Genomic DNA, 23,525 nt, shown 5'->3' with positions numbered 1-23,525 from the left:
AGTTGGTGATGGACAGGGAGGCCTGGCGTGCTGTGATTCACGGGGTTGCAAAGAGTCGGACAGGACTGAGTGACTGAACTGAACTGAACTGAACTGAACTGAAGTGACTTAGCAGTAGCAGCATTGCATGGCCATTGACATGATCTAATAATGTCAACTCACTACCATATTTGTTGTCTGTTTAGGGCCTCTGTAGCTGGTGTTAATATACAAGAAGTAATCTCTATACATTGTATCTTTTTCTGTAGGTTATCCACATGCTTCTTCCCCTAGACTTTTTCACTGACTTTCCAGTCTGTTTCTTTCTAGGGTCTTCAACAACCGGTTTCATCATTCAGTACTTCCTATGAACCTGTAAACAGTCTTACCTCAGACTACTTCTTTTTCACTCAGAAGGTAATGAGGCATACCACTTGGCAGTCTGCCTTTGGGTAGGATTTTTACCCAGTATTATCTTTCAGTATACCTCTGAGTATGGGTTAGGTATGATTGAATTTTAGTTTTTAAAAAGTTCATTTTTTTTTAGCCAAGATATAGAAACAACCATGGGCCCACCAAAAAATGATTGGTTTAAGAAGATATATATGCATGTATATAGTGGAATATTACTCAGCTATGAAAAGTAATGAAATAATGTCATTTTGTAGCAATATGTATGGACCTAGAGAATATCACACTAAGTGAAGCAAGTCAAACAGAGAAAGATAATATTATATGGTATCACTTATACATGGGATCTGAAAAATAATACAAATGAATCTGTATACAACTGAATATGGACATAGAAACTAAACTTATGACTACCAAAGGGGAAAGGAAAAGGGAAGGATAAATTAGGAGCACTGGATTAGCAGATAAAAACTACTGTACATAAAATAGAAAGTCAACAAGAATTTATGGTATAGCACAGGGAGCTATATTCAATATTTTATAACTTTAATGGAAAATAATCTAGAAAAATATATATTAAAACATATAACTGAATCACTTTGCTGTATACCTGAAAATAACAATACTGTAAATAACGTGAATGTGAAGTTGCTCAGTCATGTCCGACTCTTTGTGACCCCATGGACTATAGCCTACCAGGCTCCTGTGTCCATGGGATTTTCCAGGCAATAGTACTGGAGTGAATTGCCATTTCAACTATACTTCAATTTTAAAAATGAATTCATTTTTGATCTTCCTAAATTTCCAAATTTGCTCACATATGGGCCAACATTCATTTTCTTTCTCCCTTTTCTCCTCAACAGGCTGTAAAGAACTCATAACTTTGAACAGAATTGTAAAAGCGTTGATGATATTAAAGTGGGATGAATTTTCATGCAGCTTACTTGTGTCCTTTCCACTGCTTTTGCCTAAATTTGAACATATTAATTCGAAACTTCTGATGAATTACTCCTCGTACCTTAGGTTTTGTCACATAATCACTGTCAAAAAGACAAGTTCTCCATCTTTATCACAGTCCAGTATAATGATAGCAGTATGTCTTCTAACTTTCTAAAATTCTCTGGCATACACAAACAATGCAAGGTTTTTCAGTCTTAAAAGGGAGTTAAATTTTGACTCATGCAACAACATGGGTGAAACTTGAAGATATTATGTTAAGTGAAATAAGCCAGACACAAAAGGACAAATGTAGGATCCCACTTATATGAGGTTGTAGTAGGATGGTGGTTTTCAGGGATGGGAGGAAGTAATAATAGGAAATTATTTCCAGTTATAAAATAAGTTATGGGGATGGGGTGAACAGTATGGTGGAAATAAAACTAAAGTTCTCATTACAAAAAAATTTGTAAAAATTATATTACTCTATTGATGGGTTTGTAGCAAAGGAGAGGTGGGGCATGCTTGTTATTACACCACTGATTACTTCTATATATCTTCCTCGCCCAATAGATTATAGGATGATACAGATTCATCATTTAAAATTAAACATTATTTGACCACGGATACCCTGGTGGCTCAGATGGTAAAGAATCCACCTGAAGCGTGGGAGACATGGGTTCAATCCCTGTATTACGAAGACCCCTGGAGGAGGACATGGCAGCCCATTCCAATATTCTTGCCTGGAGAATCCCATGGACAGAGGAGCCTGGCAGGCTACAGTCCATGGGATCACAGAGAGCTGGACATGACTGAATGACTAAGCATAGCACATTATTTGGTTTACCATCCTCAAATGGAGAAACAGAGAAAGAAAGAGGAAGTGCTGCTTATATAGGGCTGCTCTTTTTACAAAGAATGTGTGTACCCCATACCCAACTGAAAAAATAAACCAATACCATCACACAAGAAGTCACCCATGGGTCACTTTCCAGATCAGTTTTTCTCCAAAAGTAATAACTAACCTGACTTTTAACACCATGTATTTATAACACTTGCTTTATCAACTTTATATACATGGAGTCATACAGTAGGTTTTTGCCTGTTTCTCCTTTTTTTTCATTCACCATTATGCAGGTTTATTTTTTTCTTTTCTATGAATAATTTTCTAAACTGCCAGGACACTGATATATTTTGAGAAACAGAATAGCAATCTGTGACAGCCAAGCACTACCCTATCCATTGGGGTTGCTACCAGCTATCTAGTCTCTCACAGCTAGGCCCAGGTATTTTGCTGAGGAGCATACATTATTTCACATAATACCTTCAGACATGGTCTCTCAATAACATAATGGATCCACATGAAAACATGTCCATTCTTAATAACTGACAAACTCACATAAGGAAGAAACAGAACATCTACCAATTCACAAAAATGATCAAACTTCTTACTATTCTGGCTAATGCAAGTGACTTGCTGCTTCTTTATGAATTACAGCTTTATACTTGTCTCATTTCCCCCACTGTCTAGATAAGATCTATTAAGATGCCAAATTGTAGAATTATCTTCATATTCTGAAAGCATACAATTTAGAACAAAATCCCCAAATCCTCTAAGCATTTTTTATTGCTCTATTACTAAGACACTTTAGCTTTCCATCATGTGCTTTCTCCTCTGTTGCAACAAGTAGAAAACAAACCAACACAATTTTTTTCACCTAATGATCACAAGAAAGCACTGACCATTTCAAAATATTAAAATATAAAAATGTTAAAATATTTACAATGTAATAAATAAATGAGTTAAATTTGGTCATTTGGTTGCTACCAAAAACTGTGTGATATGGCCTTCTACCTCAACCTAAAGCTATTTACGAATGTCTCATCATTAATAAAAGTGAGTCTTTCAAAAGTTTTAAAAATAGTGTCATTTTTATATCTTCCACTTATATACTTATAGATGTTTTCATTCATTCATCAAAATCATTGAGTACTTTTATGTTTAGGGCTATCATGCCATCAATATTTGATTAAAAAAAAGATGTCATGAGCAAATTAATGCTTAGGTTATTAAGGAGAGATGAGGTCTATCATTTGTCTCTTTTTCTTAATTCTTTCAGAGCCCAGTAACACATGGAAGTGATTGGATAGTGACCTGAAAATAAGGCTTTTCTTTGTGCAAAGCTACTGTCATGTGTCATATTCAAACTCTTAAACTTCAGCATAATTAAAGCTTTTTCTAACCAATTTTACCAAGCTGATCTGGTGTGGATGATCTGTTTTAAAGAGGATGTCACAATGAATTTACATTCAGAAGCCATAGCTCTAAATCCCTCCCTACCTTCACCTGGAAGACATGCCGTGTGACAGTCATCTACTCCGCGATTAGAGCTTCTGTATGACTTGCTAGTCGGTAGAATGAGAAGATCTGTACCTAGACTTGGCACAAATGGATTGTGTGATGGGAGTCCTGAGGAACATTTATGATGCTTGTGCCATTGCAAATGCTGTTCTGAGTTTTCTTTTTCCTGTTTCAAAGACTGGGCATGACAGGGACAGAGACAGCCAATGATTTAAAAGTGAAGGATAGTGCTGCTGTTATAGTTGTGGTGTCTGTGATAAATGGAGGCATACCAAGCAAGAAGGAAAGAAGATGTGAAATAAGAGAAGAAGGACAGAAAGTGACAGATTTAAAGCCACTCTCTAAAACATCTGCCAGTTTACCCTGTGTGGTAAAATACCCAATTTTAATTTTGAGAGCTTTTATGGAATATCATGTTAAATTTGCTTGAATCGTGGCTTTAAATATAAATCATCATCTACATAACAATTACACTAGCCTGGGAGGAAATTCTATTTATTCTCTATTGTTGGACTTCTTGAAATTTTGATTTTTTACTGAAATGGTGCAGATAGCACTATTGTAAATAAAATGAAAGGTGAGATAGGAAAACATTTTAAATGTTAGCTTTATTGTTGAGTTAAATATTTTTGTACCATATTTTGCTCTCATTTGGAAAAACATTATAAAATGTTGATAAGATCACCATGAATTTTCTAAAATTTGATTATGTAAACAAACATTTACAAAGTACATTCTATGTTATCTCCACAGTGGTGGTTGCTGTAAGAAACGAGTAAACAAGAAGAAGGCTATGATACAGTTTCACTCTCTTAATACTTTAAGATATTGAATCAAATCTAATATTTGAATACACAAAATAATTATTGAATAAAATCAATATATAGTATAAGCCAATAGGGAACATCCCTTTGAGATTTTGGTATAATTGGAAAGGGAACAATCAGTGTTAATTAGCTTTACCATGATGCTTTTATAAAACGTGGATCATCAGATGGCCCAAGTTTAAGGATTCCAATTTTTACTGTAGGCTGTGTTTACCTAGAATTTAGTCATCTCACATCATATCTGTAGGATTGGTGGAATGAATTTCAGGGGATGCAGTTTGCATGAGATATGAAGAATTTCCTGAGAAGAAACTCATTCTAGGAAGAAAACCACAAGGTCCGCTTTAAAAGCACTACTACAGAATAGAGGAAAAGAAACTGTTAGGAAAAGAGCCAAGATACCGTGGATTTGTACTTGTCCATAAAAGAAGCAATCTCCCTGGAAAAAAATAATAAAGTCTATTATCAGAAAAATCTCTGTGATATACTAGGATTAAAAGCACTGCTGTTTGGACTGAATGTAACAGGATGAATTGTTCCAAAAGGTTTGTGTAGCTGATTCTCTCTTGCTCCCTCAGAGAACATAGAGCATTAACTAAATCCACAACTTGGACTATATCTGTTGTGTGGGTGTTCCAGAAGAGCAGCTTCTGCACAGCATGAGGCTTTAGCAGGAGATGGTACCTAAGCCACTGCTGTGAGTGTGTCGCATCAACCCCCAGTGGTGTGCCAGCACACAGTTGCAGTGAGCTTGTGTACCTGCACAGTACTCATAAGTACTGGATGATAACAAGACAGTTAAGAACTTAAGTGGCTAAGGAAAGAGAAGGTGAATGGCATGTTGCAGCTGAAAGTGCTATTTTTGGAAACATACATACCCCTCCCCCTTCACACACACATATGTTTTAGGGTAATTGCAGAAATAATTTGGGGGAAATATTAAAAGATCAGGGCATGGAAGTATCACACTGATAAATTTATTTTTTTGGGCCGCTATAACAAAATATAGTAAGCTGGGGGGCTTATAAACAACAGATATTTATTTCTCATGGTTCTGGAAGCTGGCAAGTTTAAGATCACAGTGCTGGCAAGTTCAGTGCCTAGTGAAGGCCTTTTTCCTGGTTCATAGATGACTGCCTTTTTTCCCGTGCTCTCACATGACAGATAGGTTACCTGGGATTTCTTTCATAAGATTATTGAGTCCTCTTTATGAGGATTCTGCCCTCATGACTTCATCTGTTTCCAAAAGGCCTGATTTTCTAATACCGTCACATTGGGTATTGTTTTAACATATGAATTTGGGGGTTGGGGAAAGGAAAAAATATTCTGTCTATAGTATAAAATGGAAAAACAGAGAAATACTGTTTTAATTGTCATGGAGAGAGAATGGGACCTTGGAATCAAGTCTGCTGAAAGGATGTTAAGGCAGAAGAGAGTCTTCTTTTTTTTTTTTTTCTTTTTTTGGATGGGTCAGGAAAACACTGTGCTTACTGTGTTGAGGAAAATATTGTAAATACAAAATCACAGAGACAGTACGTACACCAGTTATTATGAGTTCCATGAAAGATTCTTCTTTTTAATCCATACATTTAATTACGTCTTTCCAGGAAATGTTGGCCTGCAGTTCATGGATTGCTAGTTCAAGGTGTAATGTGTCCAGATATAATGCCACAGCTTATAGTAGGGCTGAAAATATAGCTACCTTGTTTTTTCATCTGTTTTGGGAAACTAGTTTTCAATTAGAATGTGGAATCTAATAAAACTAATATAATCATAAATTGCTAGACTTATATCTATGAGTTCAGTTGTTTCCTGTCTTGTTTCTTTCTTTTTTTTTTTGAATATTTTTTGAAGGTACACCTCATTTATTGGCTTTACAACTGTATCTCTTTAAATTATTTTTCAGAGGTTTTTATATTCTTAAATTGTCCCAGTCTTAGAACTCAGTAAGTAAATTTCAAACCACATAGGCCCATTTGACATCCCTAACCCCACCCCCGGAGAAGCCAATGGCACCCCACTTCAGTACTCTTGCCTGGAAAATCCCATGGATGGAGGAGCCTGGAAGGCTGCAGTCCATGGGGTCGCTGAGGATCGGACAGGACTGAGCGACTTCACTTTCACTTTCACTTTCATGCATTGGAGAAGGAAATGGCAACCCACTCCAGTGTTCTTGCCTGGAGAATCCCAAGAATGGGGGAGCCTGGTGGGCTGCTGTCTATGGGGTTGCACAGAGTCGGACACGACTGAAGTGACTTAGCAGCAGCAGCAACCCCACTCCATTTCATCCTTTATGCTTTAGACATGATGAAAATAAACTTAATAAAGAACTTTTCTTGTTTTGTAGCATCATAGGTGTAATAATGAAATCCAGAGGAAAATTTATTTTAAAATTTATCAGATACTGATCAGAGCTGATACTCCTTCATGAATATCAAAATCTATCATTGGGATAATTTCCTTTCAATTTGAAAAACTATCTTTAGTGTTTCTTGCATTGTAGGTCTCCTGGCTACACATCCTCTTTATTTTGTTTACCTGAAAATATATTTATTTATTTGTCCATTCCTGAAGATTTTTTTTTTTTTTTTGCCGGATATAAAATTTTGAATTTGCAGTTTGTTTTTTTTTTTTTTTAATACTTTAAAGATACTATTTGTTTTCTGGCCTTTCTTGTTATTGATGAGAAATAATGGTAATTAGGGTTGTGGTTTCCAAGTATATAAAATTATTTCCCTCAACTAATTTCAAGACATTATCTTTGGTTTTCAGTATTTTGATTGTGATGGGCCTACACACGGTTTTCTTTATATTTACCTTTCTTGGTACCTGCTGAACTTGTTCAATATATACATTTATTTCTTTCACAAACTTGTGACAATTTAGGGTCATCAATTCTGACATGCTCTTTTTCTCTCTTATTGTTGTTCAGTTGCTAGGTTGTGACTCTTTGTGACCCCATGGACTGCAGCACACCAGGCTCCTCTGTCCTACACTGTCTCCTGGAGTTTGCTCAAATTCATGTTTGTTGAGTGGGTGATTCCATCCAACCATCTCATCCTCTGCTGTCCCCTTCTCCCTCTGCCTTCAGTCTTTACTAATCTTTCCCTTTCTCTCTACTGCTACTGCTAAGTCAGCTCAGTTGTGTCTGACTCTGTGTGACCCCATAGACGGCAGCCCACCAGGCTCCCCCATCCCTGGGATTCTCCAGGCAAGAACACTGCAGTGGGTTGCCATTTCCTTCTCCAATGCATGAAAGTGAAAAGTGAAAGTGAAGTCGCTCAGTCATGTCCGACTCTTCATGACCCCATGGACTGCAGCCTACCAGACTCCTCCGTCCATGGGATTTTCCAGGCAAGAGTATTGGAGTGGGGTGCCATTGCCTTCTCCCTTTCTCTCTACAGAACTCTAATTACACATATGTTGGATTTATTAATATCGTCACAATAGATTGCTGTGACTTTTCATTTTTTTTAGTATCTTTCTGTCTCTATTTTCACATGGAATAGTTTATATTGAATTATCTTCAAGTTTGCTGATTCTTTTTACTGACAACTCCATTCTGTTACTGAAAGTGAAATTGAAGTCACTCAGTCGTGTCTGACTCTTTGCATTCCTAGAACTGTAGCTAGTCAGGCTCCTCCATCCATGGGATTCTCCAGGCAAGAATACTGGAGTGGGTTGCCATTTCCTTCTCCAGGGATCTTCCTGACCCAGGGATCAAACCTGGGTCTGCTGCATTGCAGGCAGACACTTTACCTTCTGAACCACCAGGGAAGCCCCCATTCTGCTATTAAACCTATCTAATAATGTTTAACTTTCAGCATTATGTTCCAGATCCTTTCTTGTTCATTTTTAAGTGTGACTTTTGTGCCAATGTTTCCTATCTTCTTATTCACTTTAAGCAGATTTTCTTTCATCTCAATGAGCATAGTTATAATAGTTACTTTTACAAATCATTCTCTGATAATTTAAAATATCAGGATTGATTTATATTGATTTTATTTTCTCTTAAGTGGGTAAATTTACCTAGTTCTTCATATATCTCTGGATTGCATACAAAATGCTGTATTGTATAAGCTTTGATTCTACTCAATGTCTCCCATGGGTGTTCCTATTATGATTTTATCTAGCTATTACCTTGGTTGTGCAAAACTAAAAATCCTGTGTTGTGCAAGAGTTCACATCTCATTTAAGTCTGCTTTTTCCCTTGTGCTGAGTTTTATATAGTCTGCCTATGTATAATGGCACTGGGGTCAGAAAGAGATTTGCACACTACATGTATATAAAATTTGGCTCCTCTTTGGCTCTCCATAGCAGTAGTTGCACTAATCTTTGTCCTCTTGCCTTTAAATCCCCAAAGACTGTGAGTTGTCAAAGTTATAACCAACCAATAAAAGTTGACTGCAGCAAGCCTACAGAGGTAGGGAAAAAAAAAAAGATGGATGGCGAAGGGGGCTGGTGGTGGAGTATGCCACATTTCACATTGCTGGTCATCCAAGACTTTCCTTCCTTCCATAATCTGCCTACTTTTGTTTAGATTTCAAAATGTTTAACTGGTTTAGTGGTACATTGCACATAGTTTATAGTTGTTATCTGCAAGACTTTTGGCCTCTTAGGAACTTGGCCACATTTAAAGTGGGAACCAGTACAGACTTCTTTGTGCACAGAAAGGAAGGTAAACTGAATATTGCTGTAAACTGAATAGTCGTGATATTCTTTCAAAACTTGATTCAATTTACCACAAAATCTTTTAGTAGAAGAACAGCAGTAGACATTCCTATTTAAGATAAATTGCAAGATAAAGTATTTTTCTTCCACTTAACTAACATTTGGTGACTTGCACAGAAATAGATATTAAAGAAACATTTGATACATTCGTACTCCATAGAGACTGAATAAAGCCTAGTAATTTTTTATCTAAAAACTGATAGATATTTCTTGAATTTTCTAATTTAATTCACTAAGTATCTAAAATATTAGATCAATACCACATTTTAATGTGGCAATTAATGTACTAAAATATGAGATAACTTTACTTTGTAATTGCTTGAGAGCTCATTTTGATGTCTTTTACTGCAGATTTAGAACTGAAAGAATATGAATAGACCTTTCTGGTAGTAAGCCAGAGCTCAAAGTAAACATGACACCTCCTGGAATGAAATAGTGAGAACATTTTCCTGAAGACATAATAATTTCTCAGAGACAAAGAATTTTAGTCAGTCAAATACAACTTATTAAATAGATAATCACAATTTTTTGCTAGTTTTTAAATATATAAAGAATTTGTTTTGTGGAAATTAAGTTAATCATGAAGTAATATTCCATGAGTTGATATTAAAAGGAAAATTAACATCTTATTAAAAATGAGATACATGTGACTTAATATAGCAATACCTTCAAAGTTGCCTCAATTTGTGTGTTCTGAGAAAACAAACAAATTTGTTTTGTTTGTTTATACTACAAGCTCTATAGAATACCCTTTATAGGGAATACAATTCACTGAAAAGAGCTAAAGTAACTCAAATTTGGAGACAAAGTAAAATGATATATTTGCTATAGAGAATTTCAATATTTATTGAATCTAAAAGTTAGGTTTTTAAGGATATTAAACATATTTATGGGTTTCCCTGGTAGCTCAGATGGTAAAAACAAATCTGCCTACAATGTAGGAGACCTGGCTTTGATACCTGGGTTGGAAAGATCCCCTGGAGGAGGGCATGGCAACCCACTCTAGTATTCTTGCCTGGAGAATCCCCATGGACAGTGGAGCCTGGGGAGCTACAATCCATGGGATTGCAAAGAGTTGGACATGATTGAGTGACTAAACACACAGCATAGCAAACATATTTATAGGGAAAGGAATACTTTTTAATTACAGAGATCAAATTTGCATTTGAAAAAATAAACTTAAGATTTCTTATATTTTAAATTGCCTTCCTTTTTCCCAGGTTTTCCAGGATCAACATGTATTGATTATTGTTTTGAAATATAATTTTATTGTAGCTGTAAACTAGTCACAAAAGAGTGTTTTATAGTATATAGTCACAACCTAACAATTAAATGTAGCCATGAACAGATATGTTTACATTTTGGAATTTCAGTTCAGTTCAGTCACTCAGTCATGTCTGACTCTTTGCAACCCCATAAGTCACGGCATGCCAGGCCTCTGGAGTTTAACGTCTACTAATACTTTATTTCTGAAAGTGACTTGATAAAAGTGATAGTCCTTATCTATGCTACTTGGCTTCAATTTACCTCTTTTAGTTCATGGGATATTAAGTCAGTCAGCCATCTCAAGAAATTTATCCTAAGAAATTTGTGAGGCATACCTAAGACAACTATAACACTATAACTAACATGCATATTGTTGATGCACACACATACACACACACACAATCACAGAAAAATTCTGAGATGTTTCTCAATGATCCTACTTTTTTTTAATTTTTATTTTTACTTTATTTTACTTTACAATACTGTATTGGTTTTGCCATACATTGACATGAATCCACCACGGGTGTACATGCGTTCCCAAACATGAACCCCCCTCCCACCTCCCTCCCCATAACATTTCTCTGGGTCATCACCGTGCACCAGCCCCAAGCATGCTGTATCCTGCATCGGACATAGACTGGCGATTCGATTCTTACATGATAGTATACATGTTTCAATGCCATTCTCCCAAATCATCCCACACTCTCCCTCTCCCTCTGAGTCCAAAAGTCTGCTATACACATCTGTGTCTGTTTTGCTGTCTTGCATACAGGGTCGTCATTGCCATCTTTCTAAATTCCATATATATGTGTTAGTATACTGTATTGGTGTTTTTCTTTCTGGCTTACTTCACTCTGTATAATCAGCTCCAGTTTCACCCATCTCATCAGAATTGATTCAAATGTATTATTTTTAATGGCTGAGTAATACTCCATTGTGTATATGTACCACAGCTTTCTTATCCATTCATCTGCTGATGGACATCTAGGTTGTTTCCATGTCCTGGCTATTATAAACAGTGCTGCGATGAACATTGGGGAACATGTGTCTCTTTCAATTCTGGTTTCCTCGGTGTGTATGCCCAGCAGTGGGATTGCTGGGTCATAAGGCAGTTCTATTTGCAATTTTTTAAGGAATCTCCACACTGTTCTCCATAGTGGCTGTACTAGTTTGCATTCCCACCAACAGTGTAGGAGGGTTCCCTTTTCTCCAAACCCTCTCCAGCATTTATTGCTTGTAGATTTTTGGATTGCAGCCATTCTGACTGGTGTGAAGTGGTACCTCATTGTGGTTTTGATTTGCATTTCTCTAATAATGAGTGATGTTGAGCATCTTTTCATGTGTTTGTTAGCCATACGTATGTCTTCTTTGGAGGAATGTCTATTTAGTTCTTTGGCCCATTTTTTGATTGGGTCGTTTATTTTTCTGGAATTGAGCTGCAGAAGTTGCTTGTATATTTTTGAGATTAGTCGTTTGTCAGTTGCTTCATTTGCTATTATTTTCTCCCATTCTGAAGGCTGTCTTTTCACCTTGCTTATATTTTCCTTTGTTGTGCAGAAGCTTTTAATTTTAATTAGATCCCATTTGTTTATTTTTGCTTTTATTTCCAGAATTCTGGGAGGTGGATCATAGAGGATCCTGCTGTGATTTATGCCGGAGAGTGTTTTGCCTATGTTCTCCTCTAGGAGTTTTATAGTTTCTGGTCTTATGTTTAGATCTTTAATCCATTTTGAGTTTATGTTTGTGTGCGGTGTTAGAAAGTGATCTAGTTTCATTATTCTACAAGTGGTTGACCAGTTTTCCCAGCACCACTTGTTAAAGAGATTGTTTTTACTCTATTGTATAGTCTTGCCTCCTTTCTCAAAGATAAGGTGTCCATATGTGTGTGGATTTATCTCTGGGCTTTCTATTTTGTTCCATTGATCTATATTTCTGTCTTTGTGACAGTACCGTACTGTCTTGATGACTGTGGCTTTGTAGTAGAGTCTGAAGTCAGGCAAGTTGATTCCTCCAGTTTCATTCTTCTTTCTCAAGATTGCTTTGGCTATTCGAGGTTTTTTGTATTTCCATACAAATCTTGAAATTTTTTGTTCTAGTTCTGTGAAAAGTATCGCTGGCAACTTGATAGGGATTGCACTGAATTTGTTAATTGCTTTGGGTAGTATACTCATCTTCACTATATTGATTCTTCCGATCCATGAACATGGTATATTTCTCCATCTATTAGTGTCCTCTTTGATTTCTTTCATCAGTGTTTTATAGTTTTCTATATATAGGTCTTTAGTTTCTTTAGGTAGATATATTCCTAAGTATTTTATTCTTTTCGTTGCAATGGTGAATGGAATTGTTTCATTAATTTCTTTTTCTACTTTATCATCATTAGTGTATAAGAATGCAAGGGATTTCTGAGTGTTGATTTTATATCCTGCAACTTTACTATATTCATTGATTAGCTCTAGTAATTTTCTGGTGGAGTCTTAAGGGTTTTCTATGTAGAGGATCATGTCATTTGCAAACAGTGAAAGTTTTACTTCTTCTTTTCCAATTTGGATTCCTTTTATTTCTTTTTCTGCTCTGATTGCTGTGGCCAAAACTTCCAGAACTATGTTGAATAGTAGCGGTGAAAGTGGGCACCCTTGTCTTGTTCCTGACTTTAGGGGAAATGCTTTCAATTTTTCACCATTGAGGATAATGTTTGCTTTGGGTTTGTCATATATAGCTTTTATTATGCTGAGGTATGTTCCTTCTATTCCTGCTTTCTGGAGAGTTTTTATCATAAATGGATGTTGGATTTTGTCAAAGGCCTTCTCTGCATCTATTGAGACAAACATATGGCTTTTATTTTCAATTTGTTAATGTGGTGAATTACATTGATTGATTTGTGGATATTGAAGAATCCTTGCATCCCTGGGATTAAGCCCACTTGATCATGGTGTATGATCTTTTTAATGTGTTGTTGGATTCTGATTGCTAGAATTTTGTTGAGGATTTTTGCATCTATGTTCATCAGTGGTATTGGCCTGCAGTTTTCTTTTTTTGTAGTATCTTTGTCAGGTTTTGGTATTAGGGTGATGGTGGTCTCATAGAATGAGTTTGGAAGTTTACCTTCCTCTGCAATTTTCTGGAAGAGTTTGAGTAGGATAGGTGTTAGCTCTTCTCGAAATTTTTGGTAGAATTCAGCTGTGAAGCCGTCTGGACCTGGGCTTTTGTTTGCTGGAAGATTTTTGATTACAGTTTCAATTTCCGTGCTTGTGATGGGTCTGTTAAGATTTTCTATTTTTTCCTGGTTCAGTTTTGGAAATTAACAATAACACAGTAATAGTGGGAGACTTTAATACCCCACTCACACCTATGGACAGATCAACCAAACAGAAAATTAACAAATAAATGCAAACTTTAAATGATACATTAGATCAGTTAGACCTAATTGATATCTATAGGACATATCACCCCAAAACAATGAATTTCACCTTTTTCTCAAGTGCTCATGGAACCTTCTCCAGGATAAATCACATCCTGGGCCATAAATCTAAACTTGGTCAATTAAAAAAAAAATCAGAATCATTCCAAGCATCTTTTCTGACCATAATGCATTAAGATTAGGTCTCAATTACAGGAGAAAAACTATTAAAAATCCCAACATATGGAGGTTGAACAAGACACTTCTGAATAACCAACAAATCACAGAAGAAATCAAAAAAGAAATCAAAATATGTATAGAAACTAATGAAAATGAAAACACAACAACCCAAAACCTGTGGGACACTATAAAAGCAGTGCTAAGAGGAAAGTTCATAGCAATACAGGCATACCTCAAGAAACAAGAAAAAAATCAAATAAATAACCTAACCCTACACCTAAAGCAACTAGAAAAGGAAGAATTGGAGAACCCCAGAGTTAGTAGAAGGAAAGAAATCTTAAAAATTAGGGCAGAAATAAGTGCAAAAGATACAAAGAGACCATAGCAAAAATCAACAAAGACAAAAGCTGGTTCTTTCAAAGGATAAATAAAATTGACAAACCATTAGCCAGACTCATCAACAAGCAAAGAGAGAAAAATCAAATCAATAAAATTAGAAATGAAAATGGAGAGATCACAACAGACAACACAGAAATACAAAGGATCATAAGAGACTACTATCAGCAATTATATGCCAATAAAATGGACAACGTGGAAGAAATGGACAAATTCTTAGAAAAGTACAAAGATCCCTACATTTTTATGTTCCAAAACAAGAGCAATGGCAGCCCAAGCCATAATAAGTAATTGCTTATGATGCTCATATCCTAACAGTCCTCAGAATCATTGAGTTTTGACATAAAACTTAAGGCTTCTACTCATCTTTTCCTTTTCGTTGTGGTTGATAGAGTAATGTCCATGTCCTAATCCCCAGGAACTTTGATGTGTTTATTGTGTGGAAACTGAGACTTTGCAGATGTGGTTAAGGGCTTAATCTGTATAGGCCCAATGTCAACAAAAACATTCTCATATGAGGGAAGTTGGTTAGGGGGTCAAAGTGAGTAGTAGACTATGATGTGATGGATAAAAGAAGTTGTTGTAATATGAAGAAGGGATCATAAGTCAAGGAATGCAGGCAGCCTCTAGAAGCTAGAAAAGATCAGGACATAATTATTCCTTGAAGCCTTTAGAAGTCATACAGCCTTACAACACCTTAATTTTTAGAGTTTTGATTTCCAGAGCTCTAAAAGAACAATTTTTTTGTTATCTTATACCACTGGGTTTAAAGTAACTTGTTACCACAACAACAGGAAACTAATAACAAGCAGCAACTCTTGTTGAACATATATATAACCTATGGACTAGAAAGTCTACTCACATTTATATATCCACCAGACATTTTACCGAAAAACGTGTTATAAATTTTATATCAGTAATATGTAAATATAAAAACTATAGATACATTGTAGGCCCATCAAGAAATCATGCATTAACTCAGGAATATGCATAAAATGAAATGTACAAATCAAAAATAAAAACTATACTACTGATACATTCAACAACATGGATGATTCTTACAAATGCTACATTAAAAGGTATCAGGTCAAGGTGAATAATGCATGATTTCATTTATTTAAAAAACAACTTTAGAAACAAAAATAATCAGTGGTATTAGAGGCAAGGATAATGGCTTCTTCAGTGAGTTATTAGTGATTAGGAAAAATCATAAAGGAATTTCTTAGGTGTTGAGAATATTCCATTATATAATTTGGGTGGTGGTAACATAAGTTGGTTTACTCTGAAAATTTAACAAGCTGCAAACCTGATTCATGTCATTTTCTGTATATGCTACACTTTAGTAGGGAGCTTATTTAAAACAAAAAAATATATATGAGTACTTATACAAAATGGCACTCTCTAATCCTTGATTAAAAGAGTTGAAGGAGAATGCAAAACCAGATTGTCTCAGTTTGGGCCCAGCATTATGTAGCAGGCTGTTCCATAGCTATGTGAAAGTTGCTTAGTCGTGTCCAACTCTTTGCGACCTCATGGAGTATAAAGTCTGTGGAATTCTCCAGCCCAGAATGCTGGAGTGGATAACCTTTCCCTTCTCCAGGGGATCTTCTGAACACAGGGATTGGACCCAGGTATCCTGCATTGAAGGAGGATTCTTTACCAACTGAGCAACAAGGGAAACCCAAGAATAGGCTAGCCTATGAATCATGGTGCTTGATTCAGTTGCCCTGTTCTGGTTCAGTCAGCTATAAACTAAGTGGAGGACACAGTGTACTTACAGGAAGAACTATAAGAAGGAAAATTTACCTTAAAAAGGAACTGCAAGATGTCTGGCTGGATCTGTTATGATGATGTTTCACGACAAGAATCTTATATAGTCACAATATATCGAAGCAATCAAACTTGATGATCTGAGCTTTTGAAAGGAAACTTCTAAAGTTTTTGCAACCCTAATTAAGGTGATTTGGAAGCAATAACTTTAATGTTGATCATTAAGCGTGCCAGTAGATGGTAAACAAGAGATGCTGAGAAGCCCAGCGGTCCCTGCTGTTATTTCAAAAGTAATATGTTTGAAATAAAGTCACTGGGGCTAAGGTTCTTGTGACAGGACAAGGTGATCTGGGAGGCAGGTAATAAAGCCTGTCAGAATAATTGGTCCTGTTTCCCCAGGTGTATCTTAATAATTAATTAGGGCTCAACATTTGTTGTTTCTTCTGCATTTTCCTAGGTCTCAGTCATCATGACATAAAGTTTACTAGGGTAAAATAGAATTAATTGGAAAAACAAAGCAATCAATTTCAAATAATGTGATTAAATCAATTGATCATAAAGTCACCAAATTATGTCTTGTTTACCAAGAAACAGCTGTTTTAAATTAGTTGAACTACAGTTTTTGTGGCCTTAGATAAACTAAAACTTGGTATTTTTTAAAATGAAACACAAAATTAAATTGTTTTCAGACGTTTGGTGCTTTTAAAATGACTGGAATGTCTAAATGCAATTATTGTTCACTTTCCATACATTTCTTATGAGAAAAAACTATAAGAAGTTATATATGCTTTGTTTTATTTTGCTTTTTAATAATATTTTAAAACAAATATCATCTTCCATTAGGGTTTTAAGATAGAATTAATGTTTAGAACTTATATTTTGTGATTGAAACTTGTACCATAGCTACCAGATTTCAATAACTTACTTTGGAGATAAGTTTGATTATGTGAACTCTTTGGAAAGGAAGATTCTGTAGGAAAAATAGTCAAGTTGTGGGCTAAAAGTTCATTAAACTAATTGTTTCAGGACCTTTGTACCCTATTTCAGCAATAGATTATGCCAATATATGATTGATATATTCATTCAATCAATAGATATGCACTGAAGTTGCATTATATCCATTTGTAAATCCTAAATTTTCATTAATTTATTCATTTGACAAAGAATACTTTAAACATCCTTTAGGCCATGGCAAAATAATTAGTATTGGATGAGCCCTTCACCATAAAGTTATAATAAAAACATAAAAGGCAACTATTTTCAAATATTTTTAGGGATTAAGCAAATGACAGTGAAAAACTACAGTCCTTGACAGAAAGGAAACATTTAATGCCAGTTCTGCATTTTCTTTGGCTTCCTGCCTGCAGTCATACACTTGACTGTGGCACATGAAAGTGGGGAGCAAGTGGACCAAGAAGTAGTAGTCTGAGAAAGGAAAGTAGAAATCAGAATTCTGTGTTTCGAATGTTACTTAAATTTATGGAGTATAAAGGAAAGAGCTGGTCAGAAGGAAGGACTGTGCTTATGCAACATGAATTTTCATTAAACCTGGCAGAGAGTGGCTGCTGTGGCATTGAGAGCAGAAAGGAGATACTACACAGTAAGCAGGACTGGGAGATGTTGGAATTCTGGCCTGATCAGGGTGGGTATATTTCATTGAGGAGTTCAGTATTTAGTTGAGAACTCAGGAAAAAAACAGTAAGAATTATTACTCTAGAGTAAATAATACACTCTGGGACTAAGGTAAAATCGAAACTCTATCAACTCTAACAAATAATAAATCAAGTCTTAAAGGGTCAAGATGGTATGCCATAAATTTAGCTTCTTACCAAAACAAAACTCAAACCAGTTAAATGAAATTATAGATCTTTTCAGTGTATCATGCAAATGTACAGCATAAAAAATATTGCAAGTCATGTGAAGATGGTAAAAAATGTGAAATATAAATGATTTTTTTTCAAGTTCAATTGATGCAGACAATACAATGATCTAGATGTTCATATTAGTGATCAGGAACTTTGAGTTCAGTTCAGTTCAGCCACTCAGTCATGTCTGACTCTTTGTGACCCCATGGACTGCAGCACGCCAGGCTTCCCTGTCCATCAGGAATTTTAAATATATTCAAAGTTCTTAATGAAAAGATGGATAAAGAGAGTGAACATAGGATACAAACAAACAAAATCATATATTGTTGATACCTTACAAAACAGTTATAAAGAGAGAAGTTTTAAAGTATAAGGAAAAATAGTCACCAAGAGAGAAACATGCAAGTGATATGAGGTATACTCAGAAACAACAGAGTCCAGAATAGATGGGGCATTTTTAAACTGGCAAAAGGAAAATAAAAAGTAACAAAATCGCAGTTAATCTAGAAGTCATTTTCCAGCATGAATATTCTTTTAAGAGCAGGAAAAACAAACACATTATTCTTTTTTTTTTTCCCAATGATTCAAAAATGAATTCATCTCCAGTAAATCTAGACTTAATGTAAAGGAAAACACAAATGAAGTCTTCGGTCTGAAGGAAATGTTGTATGTTCTTACCATTTACCAATTTAAATGAAGTGAAGAAAATTTAATATTAAACAATATTAGTAAGTTATTGATAATGTATTCCAGGATTAATCTTGTAAACTTGCAGAAGTGACATATATCACTTCCAGGAATGGATTATAAAACTATGCAGATTATATCTTTTGAGGTCTCTATCTCCTGCAAACTCTATCTTCTGGGAGAGACCAATCAGCACACTTAGGCAGCTTTTGGAGAGACTTAGGCTTCTGACTGACAGAAATCTTTGGCCGGTGAGAAACTGAGGTCTGCTAACAGTCTTACAGTTGAACTTGAAAGTAGATTATTCAACCCCATTTAAACCTTCTGGTTATTGCATTCCTGTCTGATACCTTGATGACACTGCTCAGCAGCGGTCACAGGACTCGAAAAGGTAAGTTCTCCTTCCAATCCCTAAGAAAGGCAATGCAAAAGAATGTTCAAACTACTGTACAATTCCACTCATTTCACACACTAGCAAAGTAATGCTCAAAACTCACCAAGCAAGGATTCAAAAGTACATGAACTATGAACTTCCAGATATTCAGGCTGGATTTAGAAAAGGCAGAGGAACAAGGAATCAAATTGCCAACATCTGTTGGATCATCAAAACAGCAAGAGAGCTTCAGAAAAAATCTAATTCCGCTGTTTTTACTACACTATAGCTTTTGACTGTGTAGATCAAAACAAACTGAAAAATTCTTCAAGAGATGGGAATAACAAACCACCTTACCTGCCACTTGAGATATCTGTATGCAAGTCAAGAAGCAACAGTTAGAACTGGACATGGAGCAGACTGGTTCCGAATTGGGAAAACAGTATGTCAAGGCTATGTTTTGTGACTCTGCTTATTTAACTTGTATGCTGAGTACATCATGTGAAATGCCAGGCTGGATGAATCACAAGTTGGAATCAAGATTGCCAGGAAAATATCAATAACCTGAGATATGCAGATGACACCACCCTTATGGCAGAAAGTGAAGAAGAACTAAAGAGCCTCTTGATGAAAGTGAAAGAGGAGAAGGAAAAAGCTGGCTTAAAGCTCAACATTCAAAAAACAAAGGTCATGGCAACAGCCCCATCACTTCATGTCAAATAGGTGGGGCAACAATGGAAACATTAAGTTTAGTTCAGTCACTCAGTTGTGTCTGACTCTTAGAGATCCCATGAACTACAATAGGCCAGGCCTCCCTGTCCATCGCCAACTCCCAGAGTTTACCCAAACTCATGTCGATTGAGTCAGTGATGCCATCCAACCATCTCATCCTCTGTTGTCCCCTTCTCCTATAACCCTCAATCTTTCCCAGCATCAGGGTCTTTTCAAATGAGTCAGTTCTTGGCATCATGTGTGCAAAGTGTTGGAGTTTCAGCTTCAATATCAGTCATTCCAATGAACATTCAGGACTGATTTCCTTTAGGATGGATTGGTTAGATCTCCTAGCAGTCCAAGGGACTCTCAAGAGTCTTCTCCAATACCACAGTTAAAAAGCATCAATTCTCCAGTGCTCAGCTTTCTTTATAGTCCAACTCTTATATCCATACATGACTATTGGAAAGACCACAGCCTTGACTAGACAGATATTTTTTGGCAAAGTAATGTCTCTGCTTTTCAATATGTTGTCTATGTTGGTCATAATTTTTCTTTCAAAGAGTAAATGCCTTTGTATTTCAAGGCTGCAGTCAACATCTGCAGTGATTTTGGAGCCCCCCAAAATAGTCTGCCACTGTTTCCACTGTTTCTCCATCTATTTGCCATGAAGTGATGGAACCGGATGCCATGATCTTTGTTTTCTGAATGTTGAGTTTTAAAGCCAACTTTTTCACTCTCCTCTTTCAATTTCACCAAGAGGCTCTTTAGTTCTTCTTCACTTTCTACCATAAGGGTGGTGTCATCTGCATATCTGAGGTTATTGATATTTCTCTCAGCAATGTTGATTCAGCTTGTGCTTCATCCAGCCCAGATTTCTCAGGATGTACTCTGCATAAAAGTTAAATAAGCAGGGTGACAACATACAGCCATGATATACTCCTTTTCTTGTTTGGAAGCAGTCTGTCATGGCATCTGGTCCCATCACTTCATGGGAAATAGAAGGGGAAACAGTGGAAACAGTGTCATACTTTATCTTTTTGGGGCTCCAAAATCACTGCATATGGTGATTGCAGCCATGAAATTAAAAGATACTTACTCCTTGGAAGGAAAGTTATGACCAACCTAGATAGCATATTCAAAAGCAGAGATATTACTTTGCCAACAAAGGTCCATCTAGTCAAGGCAATGGTTTTTCCAGTGGTCATGAATGGATGTGAGAGTGAGACTGTGAAGAAAGCTGAACGCCAAAGAATTGATGCTTTTGAACTGTGGTGTTGGAGAAGACTCTTGAGAGTCCCTTAGACTGCAAGGAGATCCAACCAGTTCATCCTAAAGGAGATCAGTCCTGGGTGTCCATTGGAAGGACTGATGCTGAAGCTGAAACTCCAATACTTTGGCCACCTCACAGGAAGAGTTGACTCACTGGAAAAGACCCTGATGCTGGGAGGGATTGGGGGCAGGGGAGGTGGCTGGATGGCATCACCGACTCAATGGACATGAGTTTGACTGAACTCCGGGAGTTGGTGATGGACAGGGAGGGCTGGCATGCTAATTCATGGGATCGCAAATAGTTGGACATGACTGAGCGACTGAACTGAACTGAACTGAACTGTTGTTCCATGTCCAATTCTAACTGTTGCTTCCTGACCTGCATACAGATTTCTCAAGAGGCAAGTCAGGTGGTCTGTTATTCCCATCTCTTGAAGAGTTTTCCACAGTGTACTGTGTACCACACAGTCAAAGGCTTTGGCATAGTCAATAAAGCATAAATAGATGTTTTTTCTGAAACTCTCTTGCTTTTTCCATGATCCAGAGGATGTTGGCAATTTGATCTCTTATTCCTCTGCCTTTTCTAAAACCAGCTTGAACATCTGGAAGTTCACGGTTCAGGTATTGTTGAAGCCTGGCGTGGAGAATTTTGAGCATTACTTTACTAGCGTGTTGCTGCTGCTACTGCTAAGTTGCTTCAGTCATGTCTGACTCTGTGCGACCCCATGGATGGCAGCCCACCAGGCTCCCCTGTCCCTGGGATTCTCCCGGCAAGAACACTGGAGTGGGTTGCCATTTCCTTCTCCAATGCATGAAAGTGAAATTTGAAAATGAAGTCGCTCAGTCGTGTCTGACTCTGTGACCCCATGGACTGCCGCCCACCAGGCTCCTCCATCCATGGGACTTTCCAGGCAAGAGTACTGGAGTGGGGTGCCTTTGCCTTCTCTGTTACTAGCGTGTTAGATGAGTGCAATTGTTCAGTAGTTTGAGCACTCTTTGGCATTGCCTTTCTTTGGGATTGGAATGAAAGTTGACCTTTTCCAGTCCTGTGGCCACTGCTGAGTTTTCCATATTTGCTGACATATTCAGTGCAGCACTTTCACAGCAACATGTTTTAGGATTTGAAATAACTCTACTAGAATTTCATCTCCTCCACTATCATTGTTTGTAGTGATGCTTCCTAAGGCCCATTTGACTTCACATTCCAGGATGTTTGGCTCTAGGTGAGTGATCACACCATTGTAATTGTCATGGTTAATGAAGATATTTTTTGTACATTTCTTCTGTGTATTCTTGCCACCTCTTCTTAATATCTTCTGCTTCTGTTAGGTCCATACCATTTCTGTCTTTTATTGAGCCCACCTGTGCATTAAATGTTCCCTTGGTATCTCTAATTATCTTGAAGAGATCTCTAGTCTTTCCCATCTATTGTTTTCCTCTATTTCTTTGAACTGATCACTGAGGAAGGCTTTCTTATCTCTCCTTGCTATTCTTTGGAACTCTGTATTCAAATGGGTATATCTTTCCTTTTCTCCTTTGCTTTTGGGTTCTCTTTCTTTCACAGCTATTTGTAAGACCTCCTCAGACAGCCTTTTTGCCTTTTTGCATTTCTTTTTCTTGAGGATGGTCTTGACACCTCTCTTCTGTACAATGTCCTGAACCTCCATCCATAGTTCATCAGCCACCCTGTCTATCCGATCTAATCCCTTTAATCTATTTTTCACTTCCGCTGTATGATTGTTAGGGATTTGATTTAGGTCAGACCTGAATGGTCTAGTGGTTTTCCCTACTTTCTTCAATTTAAGTCTGAATTTGGCAATAAGTATTTCATTATCTAGTCATAGTCAGCTCCCCATCTTGTTTTTTCTGACTGTAATAGTTTCTCCATCTTTGGCTGCAAAGAATATAATCAGTCTCATTTTGGTGTTGACCATCTGGTGATGTCCGTGTGTAGAATCTTCTCTTATGTTGTTGGAAGAGTTTGTTTGCTATGACCAGTGTGTTCTCTTGGAAGAACTCTATTAGCCTTTGCCCTGCTTCATTCTCTCCTCCAAGGCCAAACTGGCCTGTTAACTCCAGGTGTTTCTTGACTTCCTACTTTTGCATTCCAGTCCCCTATAATGAAAAGGACATCTTTTTGGGGTGTTAATTCTAGAAGATCTTGTAGGTCTTCATAGAACCATTCAAATTCAGCTTCTTCAGCATTACTGACCAGGGCATAGACTTGGATACCATGATACTGAATGGCATGACTTGGGAATTAATAGCGATCGTTTTGTGGTTTTTGAGACTGCATCCAAGTACTGCATTTTGGACTCTTGTTGACTGTGATAGCTACTCCATTTCTTCTAAAGGATTC

This window comes from Capra hircus, chromosome 6 (assembly GCF_001704415.2).
Source record: "Capra hircus breed San Clemente chromosome 6, ASM170441v1, whole genome shotgun sequence".
NCBI lineage: Eukaryota > Metazoa > Chordata > Mammalia > Artiodactyla > Bovidae > Capra > Capra hircus.
Note: the sequence above shows the minus strand (reverse complement) of the source record.